Source organism: Gadus chalcogrammus, chromosome 7, assembly GCF_026213295.1.
Source record: "Gadus chalcogrammus isolate NIFS_2021 chromosome 7, NIFS_Gcha_1.0, whole genome shotgun sequence".
Classification (NCBI taxonomy): Eukaryota; Metazoa; Chordata; class Actinopteri; order Gadiformes; family Gadidae; genus Gadus; species Gadus chalcogrammus.
The window spans coordinates 2640086-2656433 of record NC_079418.1 but is presented as its reverse complement, the minus strand read 5'-3'; the positions used below and the strand labels follow the sequence as shown (position 1 = coordinate 2656433).

The window sequence follows — 16348 nt, the reverse complement described above, 5'->3', positions numbered from 1 at the left end:
TCCGGGTAGGAAATGAGTGCCCAAATGAAGGAGTTCAAGTACCTCGGGGTCTTGTTCGCAAGTGAGGGTACTATGGAGCGTGAGATTGGCCAGAGAATCGGAGCAGCGGGGGCGGTATTGCGTTCGCTTTGCCGCACCGTTGTGACGAAAAGAGAGCTGAGCCGCAAGGCAAAGCTCTCGATCTACCGGTCGATCTTCGTTCCTATCCTCACCTATGGTCATGAGGGCTGGGTGATGACCGAAAGGACGAGATCGCGGGTACAAGCGGCCGAGATGAGTTTTCTCAGAAGGGTGGCTGGCGTCTCCCTAACTCGGATTAGAGCCGCTGCTCCTCTACTTAGAAAGGAGTCAGCTGAGGTGGTTCGGGTATCTGGTAAGGATGCCCACTGGGCGCCTTCCTTGGGAGGTGTTTCAGGCACGTCCAGTGGGGAGGAGACCTCGGGGAAGACCCAGGACTAGTTGGAGAGATTATATCTCAACACTGGCCTGGGAACGCCTCGGGATCCCCCTGTCAGAGTTGGTCAATGTGGCCCGGGAAAGGGAAGTCTGGGGCCCCCTGCATGAGCTGCTCCCCCCGCGACCAGACCCCGGATAAGCGGACGAAAATGAGATGAGATGAGATGAATTAGGATGAATTATGGATTACATTTTATTCTATTTATGTAATTTAATTGTAAATATTGCCAATTATTAACCATAGATTACGTAAAGACTTTTATTGAAATGTTATTTTCATAATTTGTAAGGAAATATATATTTTATTCTTTCTTATTTTGGTACTCTGGACCTCGTCAGGTCTGTTGAACTATGCATTTCTACCGCTTGTCCTCAGAATCCTCTATTTGGGGGGGACTCTTCTGCTCTCCTACGAGGCAGGTTATCCCAGAACTCTCCTAATAAGAATCCCCAGGCCTGGATAATCCCCGGACTTCTGTGGACGAGCGGTATGCATGCTATGGACAACTTTAAAGGCTAACCGTTCATGATGTGGAGTCTAGATAATTATTCCTATCTTAAGATCACTGTGTAACTGTCGTACAGGGATCTGGTTTGATGTAAGACCCCTGGGTTGGTGTCCTTTTGTAGGACTTCTTTCGGTTCTGGAATCCGGCTTTCCTAATTATTGAATACAAGATAATGCATGCATATTGGTGGTACGATATTATATCTATTGCAATCGCTCCAATGGAAGCAATAGTTGACCTTTGAACATCTCACACAGTGTTATTCAGTTTATTTGTATGTAGTAGCTGATTACTGCAGAATTTAACCCATGTAGATTTAATATTCGCAAAAAATGTTTTGTAATTGTGGCTACAGCAGTTGAGCTAACTCCCTCCTTGGGCACCGTTTAAAACCATGTGCACCATCTATTAATTAGACATATTATTCTAGCAGTTGAACCCTGTGTCTATTTGAACCAGCCTGGTTCTCTACCTGTCTTGCTACACAAAATGCATGAAAATAGACAGAAGGGCTCAGCAACCTGGAAAAAATAATAATTACTGTCATTGTTTGGCATTCTTTCCTGCTTATACTGCCATTTCCTGGAGAGAGAGAGAGAATTAAGACCAATGCAGAGAAGTAAAAAGATGAGTGTTTGGCAACTTGTAATGCTTGTGTTGCCACCTCCTGAAGAGAAAAGAGAATTAAGATCAATGCACAGAAGTAAAATGATGATCGTGGGCAACTGGTCGTTGTGTTGCCACTTCCTGATTAGAAAAAAGAATATTTTAAGTAATGTAAAAAATTAAAATGATGAATGTCGGGCATCCATTACTGCTCGGGTTGCAAAGGCCTGACGAGAAAGGAGAACAAATTTAGTACAATTGCAAGACATTTATAGATCGTTTATACTATTAATGCTAGTGAATCAAAATACATTGATTACAACCTACACAAATACGTGACTAGGGTGGGAGGGGGCAAGGGGGAGAAAGAACAATAAGATAAGACTTCAATTTAACTGACAATAGGAAGGGGTTTAGCCTCCTTCTTTAAGCAATATGAAAAAGGGAGTGTGTGGTAGAGAGCGTTTGAAGGTACAGCCTAGGTGTGTCCATCTTTAAGTTGCAGGGCTGTGTGATCTGCAGGGAAATCAATAGGTCTTTGTCTATCAAGTTGATGTGGCATAGGGGGTGTATAGAAATGTATTAGATCCCTCTGATTCAGTATGAATGTTAAAGTCAAGAGGGGTTTTGAACGGCTGTTTAATGCGTTACCCTATTGTTGCAAGGAAAATTTGGTCTCGTCTGGTGGGGGCAGACAATTAAGGGGATTCTTGAGCTGGATGGGGGGAAAACAGTAGATCGGCTTCTTGGAAAGCAGGGGGTCTCAGTAGACTCTTTCTCCGCACTGTGTGTACATTTATATATACACAGATAGTCCTATGAGATCCTCGGATGAAAAGGGGAACTACAAACAGAAGTTATCGTTAGTTTTAAACAGCCACAGAGAGAGAGAGAGAGAGAGGTGTCGTGGGAGGGGTGGGGGGGTCTTTACGAGGAGGTTTTGCTGGAGGAAGAGTGTTTGTCGGGGGTTCACTAAGATAGATGAGAGGAGGTGGAAAATAACTTCAATTCAACTATCAAATAGAAAGGCGTGTGGCCTTCTTCTTTAAGGAAGTGAGGGGAAGAGAGTGATTGAAGGCATTCATGAAGGGGGTGCGGAAGGAGGGGAGGGGGGTGTTGGACGGGATCTGAAGAGGGAGATGAAAGGGTTTCAAGGGGAGGGAGGTGTAAGAGGGGTAGATTACCAGGGGCATGCGGAGGGAGGGGGGAGAGGGGGGTGTTGGATTCACTACCAAGAACTTCAAATATGGCGGCGGGGCAAACTACATACGTATCAGCCGACTACAGAAACTTCTCTGAGTTCTATCTGTCCGGCTGAAAACGGTGGTACCTTATGGCATAAGGCTACCGCTTAACCGCAATTTGTGTTCTCAGTACACTCTGTCTCTGCGCTGTGTGTACATTTATATGTACACAGATAGCCCTATGAGATCCTTGGATGATAAGGGGAACTACAAATAGAAGTTATCGTTGTTAAAAATAGCGACAGAGAGAGAGAGATGTGTCGTGGGAGAGGCTGGGGGTTGGATTTACGAGGAGGGTTTGGCGTGAGGAAGATTGGTGGTGGGGGGTTCATTAAGACAGTGGAGGAGGAGAAGCGGAGAGAGACGGGGTTGGAGAGAGAGAGAGAGATGGAAGGCCAGTGAGGGGACGGGGTGTTAGACTGGGCCTGGAGGGGGGTGGTGGGGACTTTACGAGTGTAAAGGGTTAGGAGGGACTCGTAGATTAATAATTCATCGTCTTTAATAACAAAATACCAACAGACTTGAATGTAAAATGTAAGCATGCAGTCTTGGATGGTATTAGCGGATCAGCAGATAGGATGGTATTTACTCTGAACGTCCGCTATGGAGCTACTGCTTAGGAACACAGACCGTGCCGGCTTCAGGAAAGTTCAGAAGAATGGGAGAAGTGAAAGATAATAAGGATTGAAACTCTCGTTAATGTTCTATTGTGGCTCGATCTTCACAGAGACCGATAGTGGAGGACCTTCCCAGACAGCAATGGGGCGTTGAAAACGGGTTCATTGTTGGTTAAAATAGTCGGTTTCCGTCAGACGACTAAAATTCACCGTTGAATCAACGTGGTGGATAGTCGTTATCTCGACGGTCGGAGAATGTCGAAAATACTACGTTGTTTCAACGATGATTTGCGTGCCAATTTTCAACGTCATTTACCACACGTCGAAATGGCGTTGAATTGAGGTTGTAACGCATATTAGCAATTTTCCTGATATTTCGATTGTCATTTTGTAATGAGATCAATTAATGCTTATCCTTGTAGATAATCTGCAGGTATGGCCATTGAATGTCGCAGCTACAACTATTTCTGGCTGGAAAACTGGTCTATATACTTTTAGCAAGCTCACACAAACAGCTTTCACAAATGCAATAAAGATCACTGGTTAAGAAAACCCCATTACAACAGTAGCATTTGAGAGGGGTTAAAACACAGAAGCCGCAATTTAGAAATCCTAGTAAAGCGATGTAAACACCATGAGATCTACTCACGATTCACATTAGTTCAGATCCAAAGTTAGTCATAAGATATGCCCCAAAGCCCACTTACCTTATTGATTTCCACGCCCCTATTCTTTGAAATAATTACTCAAGAGTTTGGCTTGACAAAGATTAAGGTTTTAGTACCCATTTGATTGTGTTTTTTGAAAACTGTTAAGGAATAAACAAACTACATTAATGGAAATGTGTTGCAAGGTTGTAATAACACAGAAAAACAAGTTAACTTGAAATAAACAAACATACATGTAATGGAGCAGGAGAGGGAATACAGTAACCAGGGGTCAACCTTTTCAACATTCAGTGCCAGTTTGACATTTTCTCGTTAATATGCCATAAGAAACAATGTATTAAATATTAAGCTGAATTATGACACAGCGACCAAAAATATTTCCAACACATTAAATGTTTGTTATCTCAAACATCTCAAAGCACTACTTTCAGAAACTTATTCAAAAAACCATTTGCACTGAGAAGTGTAAATGTGGAAACATCCGCATCAATATCTTTAAAGACATGTACAGCTTTACAAAAAATATGTGAAGTCCATGCTTACATATACAGGCCACAACTATTTTTTATATCATTTCAGAACACTGCTTTCAGTGACTAATTTAAACATCTTTGCACTGGTAGGAAATGCCCAAAAAACAGAATAAAGTGGGGGAAATAAATCTGTAGTAATGTTTATGCTGCCGCATTGTAGAAGGGAAGAAATTGAATAAAATAAAAATAAAATCCCAAGTGTGCCAATGTAGTATGCAGTAAAATAAACAATGAGGCATAGCAAACACTTACGGAATGGCTTCAAATTACATTCCCCAAACATAGATGTGGACAAAGGAGATGCATGAAAGAGACAAGTAGTTGTCTTCATCTACGTAACAAGAAATAGTGATGGCAAAATTTACACCCAAACAGCAGAGGTGCATTTAATCGATGGGATATGTGAAATGGGCTTTTTTTGTACCTAAATCAACTGTAGATGATAAAGACTGAACCAGAGGATAGCACACTGTTTTGGAGAAAAGCACATGCTGGAGCATCGCTTATAAAGGAGCACACCTTAGAGGTTTACCTCTGAAGGTTCAGCAGCTGGGTGATATCATCGACAAATGCTTTAAGGTAGTCATACATCATACACATTGTTGGTACCCCCGTGTTAAAACAAAAACTTGAAACTGACAAAAGTAACTATACATCAATATTTCTTAGTAATGAGACTTTTTATGGAATTTTGGAACAGAATAATTAAGCAATATCACACGAGAGGGAGTGCTGTTGTACTGAATATCAGCACGGCTGTGATTCTCTTCCCAGCCGTAGTACAACAGCACTCACTCCTGAGTGATATTGCTTTTATCCAACAGTTCTACAAGCACCAATCATTAGTTAACAATAATAATTAACAACATATTATGATCAGATTTCTTTGGTTCATTAATGATTTATTTGGCTCCGCCAACACAAATAGATCCGCAACTGGACTGAACTGTTGCCAAGCAACACAAACACATTAGCATTACATTAGGTTCCCTTGTTCCTCTTCTGGCGACCATTCTTAATTCAACTTAATTCAGCTGCAATCTAAGCTACAAAAAGATTGTTAATAACATTAATGGTTATGAGAACACCCGTAAAGCGGAGCGATACGTGGATAGTTAAAAGACCCAGTGCTGTTATACTCTATATCAGCACTGGAATGCCTCTTGTCCAATCAAATTACTTGGTCGGAACTGACTTGGATAATTTGTAATAATCTTCATCTTCTGCCTCAACTTCTTGTAGTAGAGCTTCTTGGCCTCTTGTGGCACAAAGAACTGCAGCATTTCTTGGAGAGTGCATTCAGATTCCATATATAAATAGTTAAAAAAATAAATAATAATCAGGTATCCAGGACCATGTACCCGCTGAGCTACAGCCTTGACAACCTGAAAGTGCTTAATTTCATAATGCATTTGATGGTGTTGCCTTTGATTCACGAATTCTCTATTCAGCCCTCTGCACGCATTCTCCTTCATCTTCTGCAAGACACAAATGCAAACATAAGAAATGAATGAGAGAAATCATAACACTTAAGATTTATCTGCCAGTTTACGTCTACCCGCCTGTCCAAACAACAGTGGCGGTTGTCATATTAAATCTAGGTGTAACAGGGTGTGTTATATCCTTTAAATTATAATTACACAATTGCCTTTGTTTTTCTGTATTACCTGAAGTTTAGCTTTCCATGCCGCCTTAAGCTCTATTTTATTTGGCTCCACCTCCTTCTATACTCCCGCCCACATTCCAGAGTACCCGATAAGTTTCCCGCGCCCCCTGCCCTCTTCCCTTTGTTGCGATACCCTTGGGAAGAGGTGTGTACATTTATATTGTAATCAAATCTTTGACCATCTTATAATTTATCATTATTTATATTAGTTATTTTGATTATAGATTGTTTAATTGGAAGTCTGGGGTTTATAATCTATCCATAGTTGTTAGATAGATTTCTGTGTTATGGGGAACTTTGTGTTTTGTTGCGATGTACTAGCATATAACTGACCCTCGTGTAGTCATGCTAGTTCCCCTTTCCCCCCCCTGTGTGTTTCGTAGAGTTGGAGTAAGGGCACAAGGGCTAAGGAAGCTATTTGTATATGTGTGTATTCAGGTATGTCTTTTATTCCTTTTATTTCAATCATTTCTGTTGTAATATTGTATGTAGGGCCTTTGTTGCGATACCCTTGGGAAGAGAGTTGGAGTAAGGGCACAAGGGCTAAGGAAGCTATTTGTATATGTGTGTATTCAGATCGAATAAATGGACGTCGGAGTGCCCGAGTCCAGACACATCGTGGGTCACGTCATTCATTGCTAGAAAGAAACACAACGCAGAACGAACCGGTCACACTTGGTGCCGTTTGACCCGTCGGATCGCCGACCATCATCGCCTGCCTGGTCGTCGGGGTGCGCCCGTCGCTGCCTGCCCTGCTCTGCTGCTCGGCCCTATCTCCATCGTCTCCTCACCGTATTCGCCGCTGTCTGCCCTGCCCCTGCCCCTGGTATTATGAGCGCTGAGTGCACGTGAGGTACACGGTAGTCGTTAAGAGTGCTTAAAGGGGAAGAAAATACTGCGCTATTTTGCTATAGTTGGGTGCGTAAGAAATAAATAATTATATATATATATTTTTTTTTTATATATATTTTTTTTTCTGTCTTCTGTTTTACATTGGGGTTATTCTTTGGGAGTGTATTGTCGTGTTTAGTCTCTCTTACTGTGTGTATTGGGGAAGGGTATTGATTGTAGAGGTTTTTATTTTATTTTTTTATTTTGTTATGTGTTTTGTGCAGTTGTTTTAGTCACCAAGACTATTATTTTCTGTTAGATTTATTTTATTTATTTATTTTTGTCAGAGGGTCAAATATCTCGTTTTGTAAGATGTCCAGTGGGGATTCTTTCAGTGCAGATATTTTGGCTGGTCAGGGCCCTGTTGGGCGTAACGTCACTTTTGGGTTGGGGAGGGGCCAGAGGGTCACTCCATTTGGGTTTGGGAGGGGTAGGCCGGTAGCCCCTGGTAATCAGGAGTACTCTGTTGACCAGTCAGAGTTTAGTTTACCAGTAGGTCCCACCGCCAGCTCTACACCCATGGCACCCATAGCCCCTCAGCCTACCCAGGTTGTTACCGTAGAGTCATTGGGTGGCCTAGTAGCTGATTTGGCCAAACAGATAGGCGATAGCATTATAGCCAGCCTCAACACCATGCACCAGCCCAGTAGTACTCTGCCCCAGTCCCCGGGCCACCAATCCCTTGGCATTACTGATCCATCACAGCTGAAGGTGATTGTTCAGTCAGACCCTAGAGCTCCACCATACTTCAGGGGTGACCACACGGATACATTCTCCATTCATGAATGGGAAGACATGATGAAGTGTTATCTGGGTAGGATGAAGTGCAATACGCGCACTGAGGTGGTTGATTTGATTATGGCGAGACTGACTGGTAAAGCGAGAGACGTGGTGAAGGTATCTCTTCGCAGCCACCCTGAGTTAGATTCTAGTGAATTCCCGACAGCTGTATTTGACATTCTAAAGCGCAACTTCAGTGAGCTTACTTTCTCAAGCCTCCCTATGAAAGACTTTTACAGCACTGCCCCGAGGGCTGGTGAGGACATGATGGATTACTGGATCCGCCTTAACAAGGCTGTTGATGTCGCTGATGAGTGCCTCCGTAGGCGTGGAAAGGGCGTTGAGGACCCTAGTACTGAGGTGGTCATGATGTTCATTACCCACTGCTCTGACCCCGGTCTCGCCATGTCGTTTAAGTTGAAGTCCCCTGAACTGTGGACCGCAGCGGAGGTTCAGGAGAGACTGGATGATCACATGACGAGTCTGAGAAGAAATTCAGCTCATGCCCAAAATGCAGTGAATGTGTCGGTGTGCAGCCAGAGTCCTGTGGCTGTGTCTTCTCATCGTCCCCAGCATAGTGAACCACATCAGGCCCCTTCGGTGATACACCAATCACTGCCTCATCCTGTCTCTATCGCTCCTGTCTCTGCCCATTGCCAGCCTCAGTCAGCCCACATGATAATGAACCCGCCCCAGGCCCCTCCTGTGTCCCCCCTCTATCCTGCTCCAGCTACTGTCCCTGTTCCCGTCACTGCCAGTTCCTCTGGTGTTGAGCTTGGTCCTCAGCAGGTGGTCGCTATGTTTGACAGAGTCCTCTCTATGTGTACTGCTTCTCTTGCCACTGGTCAGAGGGGTCCTCGTCAGAACGCCCGGCCACAGAATCAGCAGAGTTCTCTGTGTAGAGTATGTAGCTCTGGGGATCACACAACCAATGCGCACTGCAGGTTTCATAGGCTGTGTCTCAACTGCTTCAGACCGGGTCACTTCAGGCATGAATGCCCCAATGCCTCCCAATCTCCAGCTGTGTCGACAAGCCGTCCTTCCAGCGCACCTTTAAACTAGCCAGCCCACGTAGAGAGAGGGATAGCGTGGGCAGTGATGGAGTAACCCTCATTGGAGAACGAGATTTGCAATCTGTCTATGTAAATAGTTGCAGCCAGCTTTCTGAGGACAAGACGGTCATAATGGTGGGGTCGCAGAGAGTGGACAGAGCTAGTGAGTTGTTTTATGCTCCAGTGTCAGTCGGTGGCCAGTCTATATTGAAAGGAATGTTAGATTCGGGCAGCATGTCATGCACGCTTAATGAGGAGGCAGAATCCAAATTGAGAGCTGCCGGTGTTCTCCCTTGTCCTCATCCTGTGCCTGGTAATGTGGTGCTGATCGGTTGTGGTGGCCTCACTACACGGCCAAAGTGTATCTACGATCTGGATGTTGATGTCTATGGATTTAAGTTCATTGTGCCGTCATTCGTTGTTCCTGGACAGAGAGATGAGTTCATACTTGGGAGCAATGTAATCAGACCTATCATACAGGAGATGAAGTCCACTGAGAGGTACTGGGAGCTCATCTCCTCCAGTAGCAGTGACCCAGAGTGTGAGCAATTCCTCCAGCTCCTGAGCTGCGTTTCACGGTGGTCGGGCCCTGAGCTGCCGAGTAAGATAGGCACAGTGAGGCTGAGGCAGGCCGTCACTCTCCTTCCTCAGCAGGAATATGTGGTCTGGGGGAAGTTGCCGAGCAACGCTCCTGTGTCCCCAGGGAGCACTGTGATTGTGGAGCCCACCTCGGCGCGGTCAACCCCAAAGAACATTCTGGTGGGGCGTCTCGTGACACCCATGTGGGGGGATCGTTGGATTCCTGTCAAGGTCCTGAACCCCACACACAGCCCTGTGACGCTCCGCCGCAATGCCAAGCTGGCTGACGTCTCTCCCTGTCTGGCTGTTGAGGACCTGCCCATCACTCAAGGTCTGTGCGAGACACAGTCTGATGTTTGTGGTTCTCCTACTCCTTCGAAGTCCATGCTTGATCCTGTGCAGCTGCTGAAGGATCATGGGTTAGCAGACATAGACATTGGTGGCTGTGAAGTGTCTGCTGATTGGAAGAAGGAGCTGGCTGAGCTGTTGTTAAAATTTCAGGATGTCTTTTCCAAGGGCAAGCTAGACTGTGGGGAGGCAAAAGACTTCGTCCACCGTATCCACCTTTCTGACGACCGCCCCTTCCGACTGCCCTACCGTAGAGTCCCTCCTGCTCATTACCACCACCTGAGAGAAGTACTGTCTGAGATGGAGATGAAAGGTATCATCAGCAAGTCTCTGAGTGAGTACGCCTCTCCACTAGTCATGGTGTGGAAGAAGAACGGGGACCTGAGAATCTGCACTGACTTTCGCTTGCTCAATGCAAAGACCGTCAAGGACGCCCACCCACTGCCCCATCAGGGTGACTGCCTTGCCGCCCTTGGGGGAAATGCCTTTTTCAGTACCATGGATCTGACATCAGGGTTCTATAACGTCCCTCTCCATGAGTCTGACAGGAGATTCACAGCCTTTACGACACCTCTGGGCTTGTATGAATACAATAGGCTCCCCCAGGGCCTGTGCAACAGTCCAGCGTCCTTCATGCGGATGATGCTTAGCATCTTCGGGGACCTGAACTTCTCCAGCCTCCTTTGTTACCTGGATGACCTGTTAGTCGTTGCTCCCTCTGAAGGCGAGGCCCTGAGTCGTCTGGGGGAGGTCTTCTCCCGGCTGAGGGCCAACAATCTGAAGCTGGCTCAAAAGAAGTGTCACTTTCTAAGGAAGTCTGTGAAATTTCTTGGCCATATGGTGGACAGCAGTGGCGTCTCAGTTGACCAGGAGAAAGTCAGAGTTATCTCTGGTTTCAGTAGGGAAGATCTGATGAAAGCTGATGGCTGCACACCATCACAGAAGAGGGTGAGATCTTTCCTCGGAATGGTCTTGTACTACCAACACTTCATCCCTGGGTGTTCCTCCATCGCAAAGCCCCTTTTTGCCCTGACAGCGGGCCAGAAACGCAAGGGGAGAGGCACTGGTGGTACCAGGAGAGCTGGCACCTTCCGTGAGCTGACTCCACAGGACTGGACCCCTGTCTGTGAGAAGGCGTTTGATGATTTGAAGAGGGTGCTCCTCGATTGTGTGGTGTTGGCTCACCCAGATTTCGATAGGCCATTCATCCTCTCCACCGATGCTTCATTGGATGGCCTAGGTGCAGTCCTTTCGCAAGTTCCTGCTGGCGAGGAGAAGGCCAGGCCCATAGCGTTTGCCAGCAAGTCCCTCAGTCGCAGCCAAGCAAATTATCCTGCCCATCGACTAGAATTCTTGGCTCTGAAGTGGTCTGTGTGTGACAAGTTCAGCCACTGGCTCAAAGGTCACAAGTTCACTGTCTGGACTGATAACAATCCTCTCACGTACATCATGACCAAACCGAAGCTAGACGCCTGCGAGCAGCGCTGGGTCTCTAAGCTTGCACCATACTCTTTCGAGATCAAACATATTCCAGGGAGACTGAATGTGGTGGCTGATGCCCTCAGCAGGGACCCCTTTGTGAAGCCTCTGAGCCAACGTCTTCTGTCTGAGCCATACTCCGGGCTGCTGGAACAGGTGTGTGAAGTGGAGGAGGGATGTGTGCAGGACTCATTCCGCCTGACATGTCAGCCTCAATCATTAGGGAGCGTTGCTCCTAGTGCGGCCGTCGATGTGTCCATGTCAGAGGATGACGTCTCCTCTCTCCTCTCCTCTTGTGATGACTGGGACTCAGCACCGAGGCAGAGGGCTGCTTCTATGAGTGACCGCTTGAGCTCATTGATCCCTCCTGGCCAGGATTTGTTCTCCTCTCTCTCACTGGCAGACCTGCAAAACCATCAGCAGCAGGATTCGGTCGTTTCGAGAGTATTCAGCTATGTAGATAGGAAGCAGAGACCCTCCAGGCGTGAGCGCTGCAACGAGAGCCAGTGTACTCTGAGGGTTCTGAAACAGTGGGAAAAGCTCACTATACTGCATGGAGTCCTCTACAGGGTTACCAGGGATCCACTGACAAAACACAAGAGGTTCCAATACATCCTGCCTGAGTCCCTGAAGTCACAGGCATTGTCTGGTGTTCATGACCTGGCTGGTCACCAGGGTCAGCCTCGTTCTCTCTCTCTCGCCCGTCAAAGGTTCTTCTGGGGTAATATGGAGAAGGATGTACGCGATCATGTCCGTAACTGCCACAGATGTGTTCTCAGCAAAACCCCGGAGCCCGCAGCAAGAGCCCCTCTGGAGAGCATTAAGACCACTGCCCCTCTAGAGCTTGTTTGCATTGACTTCTGGTCAGCCGAGGACAGTAACAACAAGTCTGTGGATGTGCTAGTGGTCACTGACCATTTCACCAAATTAGCACATGCTTTCCCCTGCAAGGACCAGACGGCGAGGAAAGTGGCGAAGAAGCTCTGGGACAACTTCTTCTGTGTCTACGGCTTCCCTCAGCGTCTCCACTCTGACCAGGGTGCGAACTTTGAGAGCGAGCTCATCGCTGAGCTTCTGGAGCTGGCTGGTGTCAACAAGTCTCGGACCTCCCCATACCATCCCATGGGGAACGGCGGCACAGAGAGGTTCAACCGCACTCTGGGCAACATGCTACGGTCTCTCCCTCCCAGATCCAAACAGAAGTGGCCCCAAATGGTCCAGACGATGACGTTTGTCTATAATTGCACAGCACATGAGACAACTGGCTTTGCGCCATTCTATTTGATGTTTGGGAGGGTCCCCCGGCTGCCGGTTGACCTCCTGTTCAAGAATGTCCTCCGTGACGAGACAGTCTGTGACTATGATGCCTATGTGAAGTCTCTGGCGAGCGACCTCCACTCTGCTATACTCCTGGCTCAGAAGAACTCTGCTATTGAGCAGAAACACCAGTCTGACCAGTATAACAAAAAGGTTAAGGGTCTGCCTCTCTCCGTCGGTGACCAGGTTCTTGTAGCAAACAAGGGTGGCAGAGGGAAGCGTAAGCTTGCTGACAAATGGGAGCCGGTTGTTCACACGGTTGTGGCCTCCAAGCCTTCTCTCCACGTCTATAAGATCAGGGATCGAGTCGGACATGAGAGGGTGGTGCACCGGAATCTCCTGCTCCAGGTCAGCTTCCTCCCCTTGGATGAGAGTCTGGATGCCCTGGGCGTCGGCAGTCTGAATGATGGCTGCCCCAAGTCAGACTTACCTGAGTGTGAGGAATCAGCAATTGAGACGGACTGTGGTGCAGCTGATCCCACTATGGCTGATTCGCTCTCCTGGGTCAGTGACGGTAGTGATGACCGTACAGCTTCGTGGGTCCGTGAACAGTCCCCAGTCAGGGATGAGGATGACAATGGCAGTCGTGACTTAACCATTCTGATGGTCCCTCCTGCATTGGATGGGCTTGCTGGTGCTGTTAGTGTTACCCCGTTGTCATCCCCCTCCTCTGAGCCCCATGTGTCTCCGGTAATTGATGCTCATCCTCAGGGTTCTCAGACAAGTGATCGCCTCACTTCAAGATTTGGGAGAGTTATCAAGCCGGTCTTTAGGTTGATAGAGTCCATGGCACAACTGGAAACGATTCTGGGTGTTCGGCCAGTATCCACTGTGATCCATGTTTGAGCTTATGTGACAGGTGTCTCCTGGTATTACTCATGGCGAGTGAATTATTAGTGTTTTTATTTATTGTTATTTGTTTTATTTGTTATTATTTGCCCGGTCCGAGTATGGCCTATGTATGTGTGGTGTAAATGGCACTTCACGTTGTCTATAGTGTTCCCAGGGGCTTAGCTAACCTCTGGGTGCTCTTAACTCTTTATTGGGTGGCACCTATTGCCGAAGTCGTGGTTTTCTGGTGGTCGGTTTACAGTCCGGTCTGGGCAAGTTTTATTTATGGTTCAAATGTTTGTGTAATTCTGGGGGGTGAGTGTAACAGGGTGTGTTATATCCTTTAAATTATAATTACACAATTGCCTTTGTTTTTCTGTATTACCTGAAGTTTAGCTTTCCATGCCGCCTTAAGCTCTATTTTATTTATTTATTTGATTTGGCTCCACCTCCTTCTATACTCCCGCCCACATTCCAGAGTACCCGATAAGTTCCCCGCGCCCCCTGCCCTCTTCCCTTTGTTGCGATACCCTTGGGAAGAGGTGTGTACATTTATATTGTAATCAAATCTTATAATTTATCATTATTTATATTAGTTATTTTGATTATAGATTGTTTAATTGGAAGTCTGGGGTTTATAATCTATCCATAGTTATTAGATAGATTTCTGTGTTATGGGGAACTTTGTGTTTTGTTGCGATGTACTAGCATATAACTGACCCTCGTGTAGTCATGCTAGTTCCCCTTTCCCCCCCCTGTGTGTTTCGTAGAGTTGGAGTAAGGGCACAAGGGCTAAGGAAGCTATTTGTATATGTGTGTATTCAGGTATGTCTTTTATTCCTTTTATTTCAATCATTTCTGTTGTAATATTGTATGTAGGGCCTTTGTTGCGATACCCTTGGGAAGAGAGTTGGAGTAAGGGCACAAGGGCTAAGGAAGCTATTTGTATATGTGTGTATTCAGATCGAATAAATGGACGTCGGAGTGCCCGAGTCCAGACACATCGTGGGTCACGTCATTCATTGCTAGAAAGAAACACAACGCAGAACGAACCGGTCACATAGGCACTAAGGCCACATACAGCTGATGCTCATGAAGTAAGGCAGATAAGAAACTGATAACTACTGATTTCTCCTTTCCTGGCACAGTCCTTAACATATGTAATGAGGCTAAAAACGTATAACATTACATAACTGACGACCAGTCTAATGACCGTGAAATTTGCAGGCAGTATCGTATGATGTATGCACAAGCTAATATGCTTATCAGAAAATTTGGTATGTGTTCATCTTTTGTGAAAATAACACTTGCTGCTTCTTGCTACAAAAGAAGCGGCATTCAATTATGGTATGAGGCTACAACTCAAAGTGCCTAGATGGAGTAGCGCAAGCCTTCCGTTTGTGAATGTTGATGTGCCAACTTGTCCTGCTGTTCTCAGAAACCTTATGTATAGATGTATGTGTAGACTACTGTGTCTTGCAACAAGTAAGGGATAATGGACCACAGTAGACTATCAACAGTTAATACACGTCGGCCCCAAAGCGGAGGGCCGATCCAATGTGTTGGGGGCGCCCTCTGGAGGCGCCCTTAATTAATTAAAATATACGAAACAAGCGAAATTAAACCAAACATGTTCCCAAATGGAACGGAGAAGGGAGGGGGCGGGGGATTAAAGTTAGGGCGCAGTGAAACCCTCACCGTAGTACGCAGGACAATGCGACAAAGCCATCTATCCCACTCTATAGAAAATATTGAGATATATATGGTATATCGCCAGTCAGCCAAAAAATATCGGGATATGATATCGTGATCATATCGTGCAGCCCTAATCTGAATACAGACGTCGCAAAACCTCTACATCCAGCTCTCCAACAAGAAGTTGACAACGAAGACCTTACGGATGGCACAAGCAGGCGATTTGTTCACTGATGCATTTCCAATGCAAAAACACTGACAACCAATTGGAATACAGACGCTGCAAACCCTCTCCATCCAGCTCTCCGAGAAGCAGTTGACAACAACGGAGACCCTACAGATAACACAAGCCCGTGATTGTTTCACTTGCTCCAAATTAAACGGTAAGGGAACTAATTTCAGACAAAGCATCTTTGCACTTTTGTTTTTTTCAAAGGTATCTGATGGGTTTGCACAAATAGGAAGTAGGCTAATTATATTTGAGGTTATCTGGCACAACATTGTATTGTTATTGTTGGTGGCATCATTGCATTTTTTTTTTTTACAAGCAGTCGCAATTGCAAGAACTAAAATATTACTGACTGGCTATGCAAACTGCAGCTTACTGATGTTTCATGAATGGTCTTAGTGAGTTAATATTTCTTTTTATGGAGTTTCTACAGAATTTGCCTGTTAAGAGTTACCTTTGCCCTTAAGAATTCAATACACGTCAACACAAAATAACCTTGTTGTCCTGGAGATGTTTTGAACAGGCATGCCAGTTTCAAGGCCCTCGGTCAGGACTCGAGTGTGAGACACTGCTTCAGAGACTAAAAGGGAAAGTTGCAAGAGTAAAAGAAAAACATCAGTTACACCAAATATGTCAAACCACTTGGGTGTCTTGACCACAGTACACATAATCATGTCTTTTATTTTCTCTCTTACTACAGGCTTTTTACAATGTATAAAGTACTGCACAACTAAATTGCCCAAGCTTTTGTGAGGGAAAATAACCTTGAAATGACGGGTACATGAATTGATCCTGGCAAAAACATAAAAATGGCACCCAAGCAAAATACACAAATAAGGTAAAACGAA

At 45.8% G+C, this 16348-nt stretch overlaps 1 long non-coding RNA gene across 3 annotated transcripts in view; it reads right to left on the bottom strand.

Moving 5' to 3' along the window:
* Window positions 1–3432: 3432 nt before the first annotated feature.
* Window positions 3433–16348, bottom strand: part of LOC130385718 (uncharacterized) — a 29899-nt gene continuing 16983 nt past the window's right edge. For 2 of the 3 annotated variants that reach the window (XR_008896054.1, XR_008896053.1), the window contains one exon: window positions 15403–16080. This is a non-coding gene — a long non-coding RNA (uncharacterized LOC130385718). Of the gene's footprint in view, window positions 6112–15402; window positions 16081–16348 lie in introns of those variants that run through there. The other variant, XR_008896055.1, reaches the window with a different exon arrangement.